This window comes from Myotis nattereri, assembly GCF_964212035.1.
Source record: "Myotis nattereri genome assembly, chromosome: 2".
In the NCBI taxonomy this organism is placed as follows: domain Eukaryota; kingdom Metazoa; phylum Chordata; class Mammalia; order Chiroptera; family Vespertilionidae; genus Myotis; species Myotis nattereri.
In genome coordinates, this window is record NC_138076.1 from 6,573,744 (window position 1) to 6,593,218 (window position 19,475).

Here is a 19,475-nt window from a genome sequence, read left to right on the forward strand (position 1 = left end):
GGGGATGACACAGAGAAGTGTTTGCACTGAGGTCCACAGCAATTACCCGCCCCGCCCCGCCCCCTGCGCCCCCTCCTGCCCCGGGAGGCAAAGGACAGACCCCCGCGCACGGCCCGCGCTCCGCGGGTGCGTGTGAATTTCAGACGGCGCTGCAAGTTCATTAGTGTTTGCAATCAGCGGCGTCAGACCCCTCAGCAGAGCCGAAAGCGGGAGAGCCATTCATCAGCGGGAAGCGTTCTTCAGGGATGACCCCTGAGTCGCAGGGAGAGGAGTAGATGCCCTGATTGGTCACAGCGAGGGAGCCCTGTGCCTCCCCAACCTACGCCTGGCCTGGCGGTGGGAGGGAGGGGGGGAGAGAGGAGGGGCAGCGAACGTGGTTCAGTCCGGCGAATCCCATTTGACAGAAAAAGGCAGTAAACGGGGAATCTCTTTTTTTGAATAAAAAACAAGAAGAAATGAAGTACCTGTCATGGTGACAAGTGGCGCGCGGAGGAGTCCGGGATTATAAATGGTCGCGGCTGGATCCGACTCGCCGGGGACCGGGCTCCCGCGATCCGCACGGGGAAGCGCATGGTAGGCTCCTCTCGGCCCGGCTCCCACACTCACTCGCGGACACGTGTGCGCGCCGGCTCGGCTCGGGGCTCGGGCACCCTCCGCCCGCGGGCCCCCGCGCCATCCCGGGCCTGGGTGCCGCTCCGGGCGCCGCGCCCGCTGGCCTGCTCACCTTTCCCTCCCGCCTCCCTCGCCGTCCCCGGCCTCCGGCTCCCCAGCCCAGATCCCAAAACTCCGGTCCGGCCTCGGCAGCCAGGAGGCGGCTGGAGGGGCGGCGGGAAGGGAGGGGGCGGGCGCGGGGGAGAAAAAGAAAGTGAACTCATTGGCGCTGCGCGCTGCCCTCCCCTCGCGTCCCCAGCCCGCGCTGCGGGGCGGTGGGCACGGAAGGAAGTTGTAACACTTGCCGTTCTCTCCCCTTCCCGCCCCCCCGCCCCCCCGCCCCCCCAACTCTGCTCCCTGGCGGGGCCCCCTCCCCTGCGCCCGGCTCCTTTGAATTGGCCGAGTGCGGGGTGCGCGCAGCTCGGTGGACGCGGTGGCTGCGGGCCGGGCTGGAGCCGGTGGCGCGGGCAGCCAGCGGTAAGTGGCGCCGCCACCGGCGCGTCCTCCTTCCTTTCGGGGGTCCTAGTGCCCGGGCTTCGGTGCCGGGAGCGGGAAGGTGGGGGGGCGGCCGAGTTTTCCCCAGCTGCCCGCCGACGCAGCCGCCAGTTGGGCAGCCCTAGTGGCCTCGAAGCATCCCCGCCCGCGCAGTGCCCCCAGGTCCGGCCTCAGGGCTCCCGGCCTCCTTTCCCCGCCCCTCCCGCGCCTCTGACACCTCTGGCTACGGCTCCGGCTCCGGGGGGAACTTTGCCGGGGCCTCTGGCTGGAGGAGCTGGGTACCGCCCGGGTTCACATCGGTTCCCGGGAAAGGCAGCTCAGAGGCCGGCCGGCCGGGCGCTCGGTGGGGGCAGGGAGCCCAGCCGCTCTGGCTCTGATCGATCGGGGTGATCCCCAGTTTTGTGTGGGGTGCCGCGTCTTCCTCCCAGAGAAGGAGTCTGACCCGATCCTGCGGGGGCCCAGCGAGCGGGTAGCCCTGGGATGCTGCCGCTTTCCGGGAAGGGGCAGCGAGGCTGCTCCAAGTAGCAGGGCGCCAAGTTGGGAAGGAGCGAGGGAAGGCGAGCCAGGGGCTGGGTGGCGCGTGGGCCGGTGCATCTCCATTGCAACTTGATCTGGACACTCTGGCCGGGGCCGGGGACACACCGACAGATGTCCTGAACCGGGCGTTTAAAAAATTCCAGGTTTAAGAGTCTGCAACTCAAAGTCTGTATCGCGTTTTACGATCTTTGGAAGGAGCTTCCCACATTGCAGATGGCAGTGGGGAGGGCCGAGCCCTGCTGAGCACCTGCCTGTGCAGGATGGATCCCACCCCGACCGCCTCGCCTGCCTGGAAGGTGGTTGTAGTGGTAACCGGCTGCTAATTCTCATCGCCGATTATGAGTAAGGAGGAATTCTAGTGTGTGACACAGCAAATGCATCTGTTTTCCGAAGTCCTTAGAATTTGAGGCAAAGGAAAAGTTCCCAGGTACTTTTGGGTAAGAGCAATGGGAGTTAGAGAGTGAGAACTGTCCCCGCACTTTTTACAGGGCCCGGGCCAGCTGGGAGTCACCAGAACGAGACTGTCCCTTCATAATGCTCTCTTATCTTCTGGTAATGTACTGGTCAAACATGTGTCGACTCCGGCAGAATCCACTGGGTGGTCTTTTCCCTAGAAATAGAAATATGTGCAGGCATTACCTTGCCCTTCTGTTTTCATAAGGAAAAGAAAGAGACAGGACTGGCCTCTTCGCAGGAGTACCCCTGAAGGTGGTATTGCAACTCAACAGAATTTGTGAGATTTTATCTCTTTAGTGAATTTGTTTAAAAATGAGGCATGTCCATCCCTCACACCCCTCCTTCCCAATTGCCTTTCTGGAGAAGTTTTTGTAGTCTCTGGCGTATTAAGAACAGAGTTTAGAATTTAGAAACGGTACCATTCATGATGGAGTTTAATGTTTTAGTCAAAAGATTTTATAGACACACCAACAATCTTGCTTTGTGTATGCCTTCATCCATTTTTGATTATCTAAAACTTTTAGCTTATATTTCTTAATACATGAAATTCTTGTAAGAGCCTTGAAACTTCCTATTTGTGATTTTAAATGCAGAGCAAATATTTAATTCTTGCTCTAAGAGCAAGAGGTTAGTTCAGTAATAAGACTTGCTAATCCCACTTTAAAATGTCATGGCATTCACAAATTATTCCTAAATTCTTCAAAGATAGGAGTTTATAATGAGTTTGCTTACTCTATTGTGTGTTTTAGGATTGCCTGTCTCTTCTTATTTTTTTCTTAACAATCTTGCCTTTTTTTACATGAATTTTAATATTCCTCTTACTCAAAGTACTATTTTTCCTAGTAGAAAATATACTTTATTTTAAAAAGAATATATTTATGTAGTTCCTTTGAGTAAATCAAATATATTTTTACAATTACTACACAATTTATATGAAAAAAAAAGTATCTATATACTAATGACTGTGCCAGTGCTTATAAATTTGGAAAATATATTAGGATCTTGTGCCAATAGTATTAATGTTAACCACCCATAGACAGAATATCGACCCTAATGAGGGTTGCTTGATTACTTAAAATAAAGCAGAGAAGTTTATGGTAGAATTGTGGCTATTTTTCCATATTGAATCATTTTTGGATGGCTGTGTTTATTTTCCAGGAAGAACTGTTTTAGGTCAATCATAGAGGCTTTTCTTGCTATAATCCAGTAGGCGTGTCAGGAGTCTTTGGTTGGAAAAGGGAACCTGCTTTATTAGGGTGGAGACAAAGGAACAGGAGGAGGCTTATCTTTGAACAGAAGAAAGCCCCTAAATAGAGTGAAAAGTTTTAAATTGATTCAAGAAGAAAACGTAGCTAGGCAGTAATAATAACAATCCAGTTACCAACTTCAAGCTAGCCCTGCTTGGCTTTGCTTCTGGTAGCCACGAGTCATTCTTCTCTTTGTAAAGACTCAAGCAAGTAAGAGACCAGGCAAAAGGGTATGGCTGTCACTGGGAGTAGAATGACCTGTCAGAAATACTTGATCAACTTTGGGCTTGAGGTACAAAAAGCGACGTTGTTGCCATAGCTGTGAAAGTATGTTTGGAAATGCTCAAGCGTGTTCTACCTAGGAAGGAACTGGGAAAGAAGTCCAGAAGACGGTCACAGTCCCACATACAAGCACCCCAAAGACAACTTCATCAGTTTGTTCATATTGATTATCTTAATAAATGCATTACCTCCTTTCTACTCAACTTTATTTCCCCTTTTTAACAAGTTAATGTCTGGTGGCTGGGGAATGTCACCAAGGTAGGATACTTACACTTCCGTGAATCGATGTATTCGGCAGCATTAATGAATTGCCTGCGTCTTCCCTGAAGATGTGCTGCGGAAACCTGTTAAGCCCATTCAGTTGCATGTTACTTGTCTATCCAGCGTTGCATTTGATAGTCAAATGTCCATTTTGACTTTCAGAACATACTTTTGCTGTCAAACTTGTACTCTGACCCATATTCAGTTACCCATCCCTTTGGATTGTCAGTTAAAGGCAGTGTTCACATTTGCTGTGTGAACTGGAATGATACTTCCCGGAGGAGAATTTCATGTGCATCGAGAATAAAGAAGCAAACGGGGAAGCTAGTACAACGATGCAGTGCTGACCTCAAAGTTTCACCAACCAAGTCTTTAAAATTATGGCCTAGAAGCTTCTGTTAGAACATAGTTAAAATCTGATTTGGGAGATAGCGGTTGCTTGAAAAGTCCTGATAGAAATTTGGTGCTAACAACAACAAAACCTCTCGTTTCAAAACTGATTAATTGTCGTGTCTTATAAAAACTGATGTATTTCATACTTTTTATACCAAGCATTACCATTATGAAGCTCTCTTCCTAACTGAGATTAATGTTTCTGAGCAAAGCAGTGGTTTGGAGGGCTGCATTCATTTTAAGTGCTGTTGTAATCAATTTCAGATACAGCATTCCACAATGGATCGGTTTGCATCCAAACCTGCCTTATTATGGAGAATTAACTTGTTGGTGATGGATTGTAATACTTCTACATCCTGAGAAGTCATTTGTTTCCAAACAAGTGTGATGGCTTGTGAGAGTTTCAAAATATTGCTTCTTATAATTAAAACAGCCTTGTTGGGGACTCAATTTGAACTTCCTCTAAGCATTATCTGCAGCACGAAGAATCAATTCATTAATATATTTTCAACTGAAATAGCCTTTTTTCTCCCTAAGATCTATGTGCCTCAAGGTTTGTTTTCTCGCTCTTCTAAGGGTTTTAGGGTCCTTTGAGTCATAAGTGGTAAACATATACCTACGTGTTTGTATCAGCGGTCTAGTTGAGTTTTTCAAGGATTTCTTAGACTCACAGCTCTATGTCTTGTGTATGCATTACAGCTTTATTTCACAAGGTGGTAGGTGTAACCCTAACAATGAAAAAGAATGCACTCGAGCCAATTCTTTATCCTCTTCGGAAATCTTCAAAGATGGTGAATGCTCTGGTCCCTCCTGTGATGTTTGCATGTGTTTCTTAGTTGTGTCCAGTGGGCCTCAGCGTTGCCAGCTCCGTAACCTCTACCGAGAGACCATGCCTGTTAGAATTTCCTTTGGCTTTGGTCCATATTGCATTGCTTCCTGTGACACATGCTTACAGTCTCAACAAAATAAAATATTAAGCGTGTAGAGAATATAAGAGTAATATAGGTAATGACGTCCTGCTGTAGCTATAGTGTAGGGGAGTTTTAAATAAAGATGCGACTGTTTTATAGAGCATATAAAGTCCCACGGTGATGCTGTTCTTTGATTGCAGGATAACAAAACTTGGTAGAACATATGCTTATTATATTTTAATTGTCTTCTCTGTAATGACAGATTACTTACATGGACTTAGTGTTTCTCCGGTTAAAAACATTCATTTCAAACAGTTTTAAAGGCTAAAATAATGCAACTTAAAATGCCATTTTCAAAGCATTATTTCAGCCAACCTTTAGAATATAAACTACCAAACCACAAACATGCTCTATGATACATATAGATGTTGCATACGCCAGAACGACAACAGGACACATTCATTTGAAAGAATTTTGATCATTTTGAAAATTGTTTTGATTAAATAACTCAGGTGACTGGGTAGTCACAGTGGTTACAGAGAATTCTCCTAAAAGACAGTGATCTATGCAAATCTGTTTCTTTCTGCTTTAAATAATCACTGTGCGAATTAAGATTGAAGAATATACTCATAAGTAATATGGCTAAAAGATTGAAACCATATCATATAATGTATCATATAATAATAATAATAATAATAATAATGAAACCACTGTCCTATTGACACTCTTGCAGTCTTTGCAAGAACTCGGACTGGGGTGGCACTGACTTTTCAAGCAAGTTTGTGTAGGTGCCAGTCTTCACTGAGAGGACTCAGTGAGATGGTCGCTGGTTCTAACAAGTTCAGGAGCCCTGCAGAGTGAGTGTCATATGACCAAATTGCGGGGACATTCTCCTCTGTGACTTAAGGAGTCTGTAATCACTTATGGGCATGTGACCATTTTAAAAATCGTTTTCCCCATATTGACAGTCGTCTGGCTTGCTCTGAACTATGCAAAAAAGAGATTAGTATCCCCTTTGCAAATGAAGTGAGTGTATAGTGTGTATACATTCAAACTTGTATTTTCCTATTCAGTTCTATGAAAGTTACAGTGGGGTGCTTTTTGTTGATAAAGTGTGTTTTCAAATGTTGTGGAATACTTTCACTTCCAATGGAGAATTTGGGGAAGAGTGGAGATGCTGCGATTGAGTTTGCTCTGGGGTGGGGCAGGGTCATGTTATTTCATAATGATCAGCTGTTTTATAACTGGGTCTACTGGGTCTCTGCTTCCACATTACAAGGAGATGGAAAGCGGAGGAGAGGAAGGAGAAATAGTGGGAATTATGTTTACAAAGAGTGATGGTCCTTTGAGCATTTTCTCTGTGTAGCTGTGTGTTTGGTAGCAAAAGCAGTCTAGAAAGGGCAGATTTGATCATTTAAGTTAATTGGGTAAGCACAGAAGAAAATTGACTTCTAATTTTCTTTCACTTTTAAGTTTATGCATTTTAGATCACTGCATGCAAGTATAAGCATCATCAGTGTTTTTTTAAAAAATAAATTCCAAATATTTTACTTGGTTCTTCATATTTTTGAGGAAAAGAAAATGTAGTTATACCTCTATCTTAATAGATATTCTTTATTTGCACATGGGACTGGACACCTTATCACTTATAATTTTATAATCCTAGATTTTATAAAGTGACTTAAAAAAACACTCCAATTATTTTGAAAGATCATTGGAAGTAACTTGCAAGGTTACTTATCTTTGAAGATAAGGCTCTTAATCCATAGATTTTAGTCATTCTGCCGTTTCTTCTATTATTAGTTGCAGTAGCCAGAATTCTTGTGATAACTCCTCTTCGGTCTGCCATAATTTAGAAAGAAATTATTATTCCTTCCGTCAGATTCAAAAGCACTTCTGAATAGTTGGATTATGGGAGTTTGTGGTCCCTGCTGGACCCAGAAAAAAAAAAAAGAAAAAGAAAAAGGTATTCCCTTTATTGGAATGGGTTATTGCGTCTTGAGTTAAATTAAGCTCAACTAATATTTTATGGTGAGAATCGTGGGCGCCCCGTCACGAGGAGGAGGTAGGGCATCTTTTTGATAACAGGGACGTTTCTCTAGGAAAGACCCTCCCTTGCTCCAGAGCACCCAGCACCCCGCTGTGTCCAGCATTTGGCTTCTGTGGAGGGCGCATCAGGAGGGCCGCTGTGCTTGGACTCCTCGTTGAACCAAATGGTATGTGATACAGAGAGAGACACAGGCTTGAAATGGCTTTGCTGTAATTTATACATGAAGTGTTTTCCTGGGTTTGCATGGAGCACATGCAAACATGTTCATACATATGTAAGTTTATTTTGGTAATTATAGAAGCCAGCCCGTGGAAAGGTATATTTCTTGTTTATTTTCTCTACCAAATCCTTTTTAATAATGTAACTTCTATGCTAATACTTTGATCAGAGCATTTGGAATTTGTCAACATGTAGGTGGGAAAATTTGGCAAGGGACGATTCTTTTCAGTCGCTCTGAAAAGAAAGCTGGCACAGGGCTTGTCGTTTAAAATATTTCTCTCGGAATTGACAATAACCTCCAGCTAAAGAGAGCTGTCAGTCCTATGGTTTAAGCCTGTGACTTGCTCCTCAGAAGGACAAAAGGAGCATCTTGAACAGGGCCAGCACGTGCTCCTGTGTTTATAAGGAAAAAGGAAATGAAAATTTGAAAATGTAAACGTTGTTCACTTGCATTTTGTGTAATGATGTGAGTAATACATCTAGGCAAAAAAAAAAAAAAAAACCCTGCAAATAACAAACTTAGTTATTTAAATAAATACAGACAGGAGACTCAGTCTAATAAGGGAATAAAAGCTATAGTATAAATAAGCATATTTTGTCTCTTCATTGCCACAGAATAGGACATTCTTCTTGGAGTGATATTGCTGAAGTTGATGATGACATCAATAATAGTTGAGGAATAACTTGATATAATCGAAATAACTGAAATATCAATCCCCTCCATGTTTGCTAACACTGTAGGAAACACTCCAAAAGCATTAGAAAGCTTTTGAAAATAATCAGACCTTCGAAGAGAAAGAGAATATGTTTGTTTCCTTCCAAAGCGGTTGATGAATTGGGGTTCAGAAAGAGGTGAAGGTTGAAGGAAACTTGGGCCATGTTGTTTTTCTCCAAATTAAAATAGGACATATGGTTTCCAGCTCTTCTGTATCTATAAGTTGATATTTCTGCTCCGAGTTAATTTTTTTTTTTGAGTTAATTTTTAACTTGTCTTTCTCTCATGAAGGTGCTGGCACATTTAGCATTTAAAATAAATTCCAGCTTAAACAAAAATTAACATTATTACTTGGAGGTAAATCGTACCTGTCAAACCAGAATTGAATCCTCACTTCTTGTGCGTCCGAATAGTATAGCTTTTTCTCGCCTGTGTGAGTAGACTGTCCTAATCTTTGTTTCCTGCGGTTGAAAAATTAAGTTAAATTTTCCAATAGTGTTCTAGTGTCCTAGAATACACTATCTCTGAATGATAAGACTCTGTCATTACAATAAAACTTAGAAACAATGTGGGCATGTTAAGTTGATTTGCCAGTAAGATTTTTTTCTTTAATTATTACTAATTTTAAAAATCACCTGTGTGTCAGAGACTTTTAATAAATACCAAAGATATGATACTTTTTTAATGTTTTCTCTGCTGTGTTTTAACTGTGACATAATTTTCTATATTGCTTCAATCTGTATTATATTAGGTGGCATAGTATATGTGCAGTATGATAACTTTAAATGAAAAATCATTGCAGTGATATTATTTTAAAATTAAATGTATTTTTTTAAAATTCTGCACAGAAGGATCTAAAGCACAATATATTGTAGCTAAAAGTACAGTCTCAAACAGAAAAGCCCTCACTGTATCTTTTCATATGAATAAACTTTCACCATTAAATTATGTACATATAACTTTTGTCTTTTATATATTTCCACTAATGAGAACTTCAGGTTTTTGTTTATATGGATAATGTGCTCTATAGTCCATAAATAAGGAATTTAAAAATATTAGTAATCCAAATTTACACTAACATCAACTTAAGTTTTTAAAGAATCCGAAGGGAATGAAGATGGTTAGGTAAATCTAGAAATCATAAAAAAATTTAACAAATATTTCACCTTACATAACTTTGACACGTGGAAAATTAAGTCACATAGTATTAATGCACTTGTAAAACATATGTTACATTTTATACATTATTTATTGATGTTCCGGTTTAAAGTAATCTCAGTAAAATTCATATAATCTTGCATTTCATTTCAATCTGATCTTAGCCAGTTAGGTCAACCCTTAGGATAGCCCTGACAGAAGTCTGATCTCTTTTCCTTCAAGTTTCATATAAAATCTGTTCCTTCCAATAACACAGCTCACCTCTGCTGTGCAGGTGTGTGATGTCTTTGACACGGGAGCGACCTGAAGAGAGGCTGGTTTTATAAGATGCACTAGTGAACTCTCACATCCTCTGCTGAAAGCAGCTCTTAAAACGGCACTGCACTTCAGATAGGCATCTTTGCATATCAACTTTAGTGAGTGCTACGTTTGCCCATCAGCAAAGAGTCATGTGAATGACTTAAATCCTTGATGTATCAAGTACTTCATTTAAATGTCATATAAGCTATATGAATTGGTTGTATAATTACCACCTGTGCTTTCAAAGGCTTGATCATCCTGAATGTTGAAGAAAGCAAGGTATTAGTAATTCTCAGCCTCGGAAATTGTTATTAAGGTAGACCTCTTAGGGACTGGTTTATTTTTTATTATTTTGTTTTTACCTTTAAAAACATCTTCGAGGGTAATTTTTATCACTTAATCTTAAAACTGGAGCATAACCATTTGATTTAGGAACAGATGCAAATCATTAGTGCACATTATGCATTTTCTTTATCAAAGGAAAGTATCATGAGGTTTTTCTGGGTGAGATTCTGGTTCTTTCAAGATTAAGAATCATTGGTATAAATGGTTAATTTTGGAGGAAGAGTGTTATATAGTTTTAAGTCCCCGTTATTACTTTTAAAAGAATGTCCCCCGGGGAACAGGAAGCTCTGTGGATAAGCTGCCACTCTTTGATGGAGGATTATATAGTTTCCCCTAAAACTCTGATCCAGGAATCTATTGCACAGCAGTTTTATCAAGTAGCACTAGACTGGCATGGCCATCATTTCATTCCCTTTAAAAAGTTAATTGGTTCCTTTGCTGAATCTAATGTTTATGTAGAATTTTAGTCTAAATAGATATTTTAGGAATTAATAGATTCAACTCCTAAAATGCAGAGGTTAATAACTAATGCCAGCGAGGGCAGCCAGAAAAGTTTGGAGGATGCGTTCACATTTTCGCCACGTGACCAGTGGATTCATTATGCGCGGTCCCGGCCCTTTACGTGGCTTTGCCTAGTCAACGGAGTCTGAAGGGGCCGGAGCTAGTTCTGTGTAAGCCTTTCCCGTGTTAGTGATATTGAAAGCAACTTGAGAAAGAGATAACAGCATGTGGAAATGAAGCCATCGCGACTTATGAAGGTTAGTTAATTTTCTCTGAACATGTATGTAAAAGAGTGAGGCTGTGAGAGCATGCTTTGGTCATGAATTAACGAGAAAAAGACAGGCTATTCTGCTGTGTGGATTGAACAATTTCTTATAAAGCATTTCGAGTTTCACAGAAGTGTTGTCATGTTCGAAGGAGACTTTTTTTTGGGTAAAGGAAATGTGTTAAAAATTGAGGGGTCAGACTGGACAATTAATTGCACTTATATTTCTATCAGTTTTCATTTAGTCAGTGTCAATCAAATAAGTTACAATTTATCCTATTAAAATATTAAATATTGACTAATTAAGGTTATTTTTATTGTAAAACACAAGTGATGCCACATAAAAAATGTAATGTATTATAGACAAGAATTTGCCTTAAGAATGGGTCCTTATTTCTGAGGCTACTAGCTTCTTCAAGTTCAAAAAGAGTAGCAACGTTTATTATAGAAATTGCAAAGTGAAGAAGTAAATTTCTTACAACTTAAATAATTCAGGTTTTTCTGTGCTTATTCATTGAAGCATACGATAAACTTCAAAAGATGGCTCTTTATAATGTTCATATTCCTGTCCTGAATTATTATCCTCTTAAGGTTTTATATTTACATATGTATCTCTTGTGAAAGATATACAAATCTAAATGTTTTTCTATTTTTAGAAATTAGATTGAAAATATTTATAATAAGGAAACGATTTCAAAAGACTTGTTTTATAATCACTTTAATATCACAATTGAATACTCAAGCATCCTAAAGGATTCTAGACTTTTATAATTGGTATAAATATGAGGCTAACACATAAATAATAGTACCTACACACTAGCTGGATAGAATCAAGTTTCAATTACTCTCTACAATTTTTAGCAGCAGAAGAATGTAAATAAGACCTTAACTTTTTTTATTTAGATATTGTCACATTTTCACTTTATTACTAGTGAAACACGAGGTTACCACATTTTAAACTAATTGGTTGGAACACATCAGTCATCATGTTCGTTGTTTCTGACTCTGGGGCTCTCTGCGTTTTACTGTTGGGTGGGAAGTCACACAGATTGAGGCTGTGGACGAGCGGGTTTCTTGTCTTCATCAGCTTGCAGAGAGCCCTAATCCCTTTCTTCATTATTCTAAGCCACTTGCAGATTCTAATCCTTGCTCTCTCCACAGCTGTTTGAGGATTTTTTTTTATTTTCTATTTTGCAAATGTGCTGGGTATAGGTCCGTGGACGATTCAAACGCCGTGTCAGTGGTTCTTAGGAAGAAGTTCAAAGGTTAAAACAACCGCGGCTTCCCTGATACTGGGCAGTAAAAATCACTGGAAGGCCAATACTTTCTCCACAACAAGGACATTTTTATGGAGTCAAGCTCCACTCAGTCAAGTGGTTACTCATTCCTCTGGGACGTTTTCTAAAGTGATGACCATACTTTAAACTCTAAACAACAGGTGATAGTTTCCTTCACTTTCTAAAAACCCATTAGAATATGACATTGTAGGGAGGAAGGTATTAATCCCTCGCATTTCTCTTCATGTACCCAGTTGGAGAAGCTGTACGTCCCGTGGGCAGCCAGCAGCTGTACAGCGACTTCACCCTGTAGAAACCTAGAGTCCTCTTTGGAGAAAACTCAACATAGTAACTCCCATTCATATTGTTAATACAACACAATTGGAAACCCTAGCTTTATATAAACCTTAAGAAATGTTAAATTTGTCCACTTTTAAGGACAGCCTGTCTTCTTCATTTGTAGTCTTCCTCTTTTGTAATGCCTGAATGCTTCCCAGGTCTGTGTACAGGGGGACTAGGTGTTTACAACAATGAGTAAAGGCACTTCCTGAGATTAGAAATGTGGAGAAGATCATTGTGTCCAGCACCTACAAAGATGTTGTATATGAACAAAATCATTTTTGTTTTCTTCTGTTTGAGATTCTAGAGAGAATCTGTTGCCTTATGAAAATTCTTAAGAACACAAGAAAGGCAGGGGAGGGGTGGATAAATTAAGGTTTTTTTGGAGGCATACATAGTATGTCATATTTCTAGGTCTTTTCTAGTGAGCATATTGAGTGTGGGAAAAGGTAATCAAAGGTGAGGCCCAAATACAAAGAATGCTTTAGTTTCAGGGAAACTTTGGAGAATATTTCAGGGGGAAAATGTTCTATTTACCTTCAGTTAAAACTTGAAATTTTCCTCTTTTATGTTTAATACTAGAGGCCCGATGCAAGAAATTCGTGCAAGGGGCTCGGCCCTCGCAGCCCCAGCTTTGTCCGGAAGGACATTGGGAAGGTTATTTGGCTGTCAGGTCTAATTAGCATATTATGCTTTTATTATTAGAGATATTAGAAATTAATAATGAACCACTGCCCCTGAACCTATACACATGAAGAGGTTGTATACATGTAGTGAAGCTTTGTCCTGATTTGAATGTCCATATTTATATTTAATGCATGCCTTACTTACACCTACATTTTCCCTCTCCCAATCCCTTTCAATCAAACTCCACATGTTCTGTCAGTGTTCTGTGTCCTGGGGAAGATTGAAAGAAATAAGACACGCTCTTAGGCCCTTAAGAAGTTTCTACTTCCAGGTGAGGATGAGATAAAAGCTAACTGAGAGGAGTGAAGGTGATTAAGGAAGCCAGAGAGGTCATGGGAGAATTACTGCTTCCGTCAAGTTGTACTCTGATAGTCCATAGATCTAAGAAATGCCGGAGAACCGAAGGGAGTACAAAGACGGAGCCTTCCTACAGCCTGCAGACCTTAGCAGTGCCTTGAAACTCGATGGGACATCGGAAAGGCCCCGAGACAGTAACTACTAAGTAACAAAGTCCCCTGGAGTTCACACATGTGTAAAAGCATAGATAGCTGAGCAAGTCAGAACCTATGCCTCACCCTTCTCCACTCCACACATGCACGGCCATAGAAGCCCAAGGGGATGGGGCATTGGGAGCCGGTGACCTGGGAAAACCAGAGGTTGATCAGTTCCTTCCCTGTGGAATAGCTTGGCCAAATGTTCGTTACACACTTGACCACAAAACCCTGTGAAGGCCTTAGTAGACCCTCAGCTCTAGCACAGTGCCTGGCCCTGAGCAGCCGTCAGTGAGTCATTGATGCGGGAATGAAATCGTCGCTGACTCTGCATCAGCGTCAAGTGCCCTCACTAGAGAATAGCTCCTTTCCACAGAGGGTGTGTGACCTTCAGGCTTAGGTCATCATCAAGGCCAGTGATGACGAACCCTTTGAGCTCGGCGTGTCAGCATTTTGAAAAACCCTAACTTAACTCTGGTGCCGTGTCACATACAAAAATTTTTTGATATTTGCAACCATAGTAAAACAAAGACTTATATTTTTGATATTTATTTTATATATTTAAATGCCACTTAACAAAGAAAAATCAACCAAAAGAATGAGTTCGCGTGTCATAGGTTCGCCATCACTGATCTAGGCTAGTGGGTCTCAACCTTCTGGCCCTTTAAATACAGTTCCTCATGTTGTGACCCAACCATAACATTATTTTCGTTGCTACTTCATAACTGTCATGTTGCTACTGTGATGAATCGTCATGTAAGTATCTGATATGCAGGATGGTCTTAGGCGACCCCCGTGAAAGGGTCGTTCGACCACCAAAGGGGTCGCGACCCACAGGTTGAGAACCGCTGGTCTAGGGTGACTCAAATTCCACAAGTATGGTTCTGTTGTATGAAGATTGCCTGTGACTCATGTTAAACACACGGCACCAGCAACGACCTGCCAGCACTTGGATGAGAACAAAAGGTGCAGCTGTAGACTGTAGATCTCGGAGAAGGACAGGCATTGCCCTGGAGGGGTAAGGAGGTTCCAGGAGAGGGAACAGAGGAGGATCAGCACCAGCAAAGTGACGAGCAGGTCACAGCAATGTTGGCAGGTAATGTAGACCTAGGAAATGGACCAGGTATTTGCATGTAAATATTTCACTTCTACACAGATGTATGTTCTCAGATTTCTTTTTTAAAATATATTTTTACTGATTTCAGAGAGGAATGGAGAGAGAGAGAGAGAGAGAGAGAGAGAGAGAGAGAGAGAGAGACATCAATGATGAGAGAGAATCAAACCCAGGCATGTACCCTGACTGGGAATTGAACCGTGACCTCTTGGTTAATGAGTCAACCCTCAACCACCGAGGCCCACTGTCGGGCTGTTCTCATCCTTCTTAAGAGACGTCATTTCGTTCTCTTTGTCTTTCATTTTCCTACTTTTCGAAGAGACGGCTGCAGAGAAATGTGTCTTCACTCGGTGGAGAAAGGTTGACAGTAAGTGGTGTTGACGCAGCCTCAGAGTCAGACACGGGTGATGGGGACTGTGAACTGCAGGGCACACACTTCCTGGGGAAGGGAGACACCACCTACACCTCCACACCATCTTCCCACGTGGAGGGAAGCAGTGTTGCCAGATGCCAGCTTGCTAGATTTTGCAAGAAAGGCCAGGATATGAACTGTGTGAAATCTCTAGATTTTTAAATGTTGGCTCATTAAAACCAACACACACACACACACACACACACACACACAGATACAACACCCCCCGGGCGGCGGGTCTGCGGTGTGGAGGCAGAGGTGTGCATCATGAGTTGGGGGGCGAGGTCGGGGAGGGGGGAGGCCGTGGGAGCCAGCAGAGAAACCCCTGGAGAAACCTGCGCTGACTTTGGAGAGAGAGCTCGGGTCCAGATTGTAAATTCTCTTAAATGTCACCCTCTTCTACCCGTTTTGGAGGAGAAAATGTTTTCAGTTTGTGGGACACTTTTTCCTGCTTTAAAACAGAGCCCAGGCTGCCAGCAGCTTTCTGGGAGCCCTGGCCCCACCCAGGCAGGGAGGGGCTGAGTGACAGGAGCGAGAGGTGTGGGCCTGCTCTTGCCCCTGCTCCTCTCTCCTGATCTCTTTCTCCCCCACCGCCCCCTCCCCCAGGCTCTGGGAACCCTTACTCTATCTATAATTTGGCCGGGGGGCGGGGGGTGGGGGAGGAATCCATCAGCAAGCTGCTCTGTAGCTAATAGAGATTTTTGCCAGCATTGGAATATTCCGAGTCCAGGTACTAAATTCTCTAAGAAAGGAGGGTGCAAAGTTAGCCTAGCCATGGTCGGCAAACTGCGGCTCGAGAACCACATGTGGCTCTTTGGCCCCGTGAGTGTGGCTCTTCCTAAGCCTTAGGAGGACCCTAATTAAGTTAATAACAATGTACCTACCTATATAGTTTAAGTTTAAAAAATTTGGCTCTCAAACGAAACTTCAATCGTACTGTTGATATTTGGCTCTGTTGGCTAATGAGTTTGCCGACCCCTGGCTGGCGTGGTGCATTAGGTCACATCCGCCACATTGGTCGCGTAAGGACGCCTGGCACAGGCGTTTATTCCCACGGTCCTGTGGCGGTGCGCTGGGCTCCAGGAGGAGGGCGGTCCGCCTAAGTCCCAAGTCCCATTTCTGTCACTTGCTCTCTGTGGCCTTGGCAGAGCCACTCTGTCTCTGAGCTTCACTGCCCCGTCTGGGGACACTACGGGGACATTGGGGGGGCCCGGAGCCTGGCTCACGCACCCCGCTCCCACAGAGGCCACGGTGGCGAGGGCCTCAGCCATGAGGCTGTCGGTGGCGCCTCGGGCAGAGCGTCAGGCGCACTGGGGTGCCTTCTGCAGAGGCTGGAGTCGGGTCTGTGGACCAGAATTCTAGTTCCCGCGTGCCACTGGGGTACCTTTCACGAAACTGAGGCGCTAACTTGCCCACGGGTGGGCTGATGTGGGGATGAAGCAGGCTAAGGCCTGGGGAGGACTTCCTGGGCCTGGGCTGCCGTGAGCGCAGAAGTCCCATGTGTAAGTGCGTCCCTGTGCATGTTGGGGGGCGGCACCCTCCCCAGCAGTCAGACCCCTGTACCCAGACTCTCTCAATCAGGAGGAGTCACTAAAATGCAGTTGCAGGGGGTGGCTGTCCGGGGCTGCCGCCTGGGATTTTACTGACAAATAAGGAGCAGTTCTTAGCCGTGTGACTCTCTGGCCTGAGCCAGGCATCAGAAGTTCTGAGTTCGAGGGGAGGCGGATGGAGGGGCACCGCTCACCTTTGGCCCGTGCACGGCTAGAGCAGTAACACGGGGCCCATCCAGGGAGCACACCAGCCCCGCTGATCAGGGAAGGCTCCTGGGCAGGTCCCCAGCCACGTAGAGAGGAAGGAAGCACACGTTTCACAAGAGCTTGTGTGGGCAGGAGGGAAAGATGCCTGGCATTTTAAGAGGCATGAGGTCTACTTTAAAGTGTCCTTTAGGACGCACCCCCTAATGTCAGATCACTGGGATATTGGGGGCGGGGGGCGGGGGGCAGTGTCTGCACAGGGTCAGAATTTTAGGTATATTCTGGTTCAGATTTTTAAGAAATGAAAATAAACATCACGTTTCTCCCCACATTACTATTGCCACGTGCTGTTCAAACCACAGTATTTGAAGTGCCAGGAAATGTCCCATGGAAATGTTGTGTCCAAACTTCACCATATACGGTGGATGACCCCTGCACAGTTGAGAATCTGCACATAACTTTAGACTCTGGAAACTTGACTACACTCGTTCCTCAGGCTCCAGGGGGGATCGGTGTCTGGAGCCCCCAGACACAAAAACCTGCAGACGCCCAAGGTCGCTGTTTAAAATTGTGTAAGTCAGCGCATAGCATACAGTCGGCCCTCCGTGTATGTGGGCTCTCAACCACCACGGGAGGAAGGACTATCTCAGTCCGTGGTTGGTTGAATCTGGGTGGAAGACCAACTGCATACTTACTGAAAAAAACCCGTGTATACAGCATGGGGCAAAAGTAGGTTTCCAGTTGTGAGTACCCAAAAATGGAGTCTATTCTTATATTATTATTTATGAACTAGAGGCCCAGTGCACGGGATTCATGCACAGGTAGGGTCCCTAGGCCTGGCCGGCGATCAGGGCCAATCGGGGCCTCCCGGCTGCTGGCCGGGGCCTCCCTTCCCCAGCTGCTGCTGCCGGCCAGGGCCTTGCTTCGGTCCGTGCCACCCCCCTGGTGGTCAGCGCACGTCATAGCGAGTGGTTGAACTCCAGGTCTCCTGGTTGAACTCCTGAGGGGACACTGTGCATATTAGCCTTTTATGTATGTAGATTGTATCATTTTCCACAGGAACCATTGTAAACCTTTGGCCCCCACCTGTAAATACACCTGCACAGTTCAAACCTTTGAAGTTTAGGGGTCAACTTTATATTTAAAACATTTTGATATATTAAATAGAAATAATTACAAAACACATGAACATAGTAAAGAAGAGTTGTTTCCCTAATAAAATTACTTAGCATTTCGATATATCTCATTTGTTTCTTTAAAAAAAAAAAAAATGTAGGCTACAAAACATGCCCACTGGCATATTAGTTAGCCCATTGGGTTTCTCAAAGTTTTGCTGAAAAGCAGGTTTTAAACATTCGCCTGTGAAATGTTAGTTGGCTCCAACGTGAGACAGCCCCCTGTGTTCGTATTCAGCGCTAATGCCTTCATTAAGTTATCATTTATTAAGCATCTGTTGGAGTCCAGCGGTGGTTCTGGCGCTGTGAGAGAGAGGTGCAGAAATAAAGAAGAGGTACATTTCCGAAGCTCCCGAGAAGCACGTAGTAATTAGAGGCACCAACAACATGGCGCTGGATTTAAATTGGAATGTGTAACACATGCTCTACGCAGGGAAATCCAGGAAGAGGGAGGGATGTGAGGATGGATTCATTCCATTCCCCCTCCACCGGTCATGTCCACGGCCACTCTCTCCCTGGCCTCTCTCGGCCCAGGAGCCACGCTGCCCTTCTGATTGACACCTCCTCCGCTTGGGTGCCAGGGCAGGAGGTGTGAGAGCCCTCCCCACGTCCCTGAGGTCCCACCACCCATCATGCCCTGCAGCTTCTCTCTCGGCTGCCTTTCCGTACCCAGCCCCCCGCCCTCAGTGTCCGGTTCCTCAGCTTCCTCAGGTGTGCTCCCAGCATTCCTCATCCTGGTCACTGCACGTCTCCAGTCCTGCCCCGCCCTCACCTCTCCCAGGTGCCTCCCCCGCGCCCAGGTTTTCTTCCTCTGCTGTGATCAGAGCAGGCCTCTGTCCTCGGGCACTCCCAGTGGCTCCTCCTCTGCAGGGTGATGCCCGCACTCCTGCGTGGTAGTTGGGGTGTATTCTTCCTGGTAGTTGGGGTGTATTCTCCGTGGTAGTTGGGGTGTATTCTCCGTGGTAGTTGGGGTGTATTCTTCCTGGTAGTTGGGGTGTATTCTCCGTGGTAGTTGGGGTGTATTCCCCGTGGTAGTTGGGGTGTATTCTCCGTGGTAGTTGGGGTGTATTCTCCGTGGTAGTTGGGGTGTATTCTCCATGGTAGTTGGGGTATATTCTCCGTGGTAGTTGGGGTGTATTCTCCGTGGTAGTTGGGGTGTATTCTCCGTGGTAGTTGGTGTGAATTCTTCCTGGTAGTTGGGGTGTATTCTCCGTGGTAGTTGGGGTGTATTCTCCGTGGTAGTTGGGGTGTATTCTCCATGGTAGTTGGGGTGAATTCTTCCTGGTAGTTGGGGTGTATTCTCCGTGGTAGTTGGGGTGTATTCTCCGTGGTAGTTGGGGTGTATTCTCCGTGGTAGTTGGGGTGTATTCTCCATGGTAGTTGGGGTGTATTCTCCGTGGTAGTTGGGGTGTATTCTCCGTGGTAGTTGGGGTGTATTCT

At 44.4% G+C, this 19,475-nt stretch overlaps 1 protein-coding gene across 1 annotated transcript in view; it reads left to right on the forward strand.

The window, feature by feature from the left end:
- Window positions 1–225: 225 nt before the first annotated feature.
- Window positions 226–19,475, forward strand: part of TENM3 (teneurin transmembrane protein 3) — a 571,505-nt gene continuing 552,255 nt past the window's right edge. The window contains exon 1 of the mRNA XM_081084077.1: window positions 226–573. The gene's annotated coding sequence lies outside the window, so the exon portion shown is untranslated. The remainder of the gene's footprint in view (window positions 574–19,475) is intronic.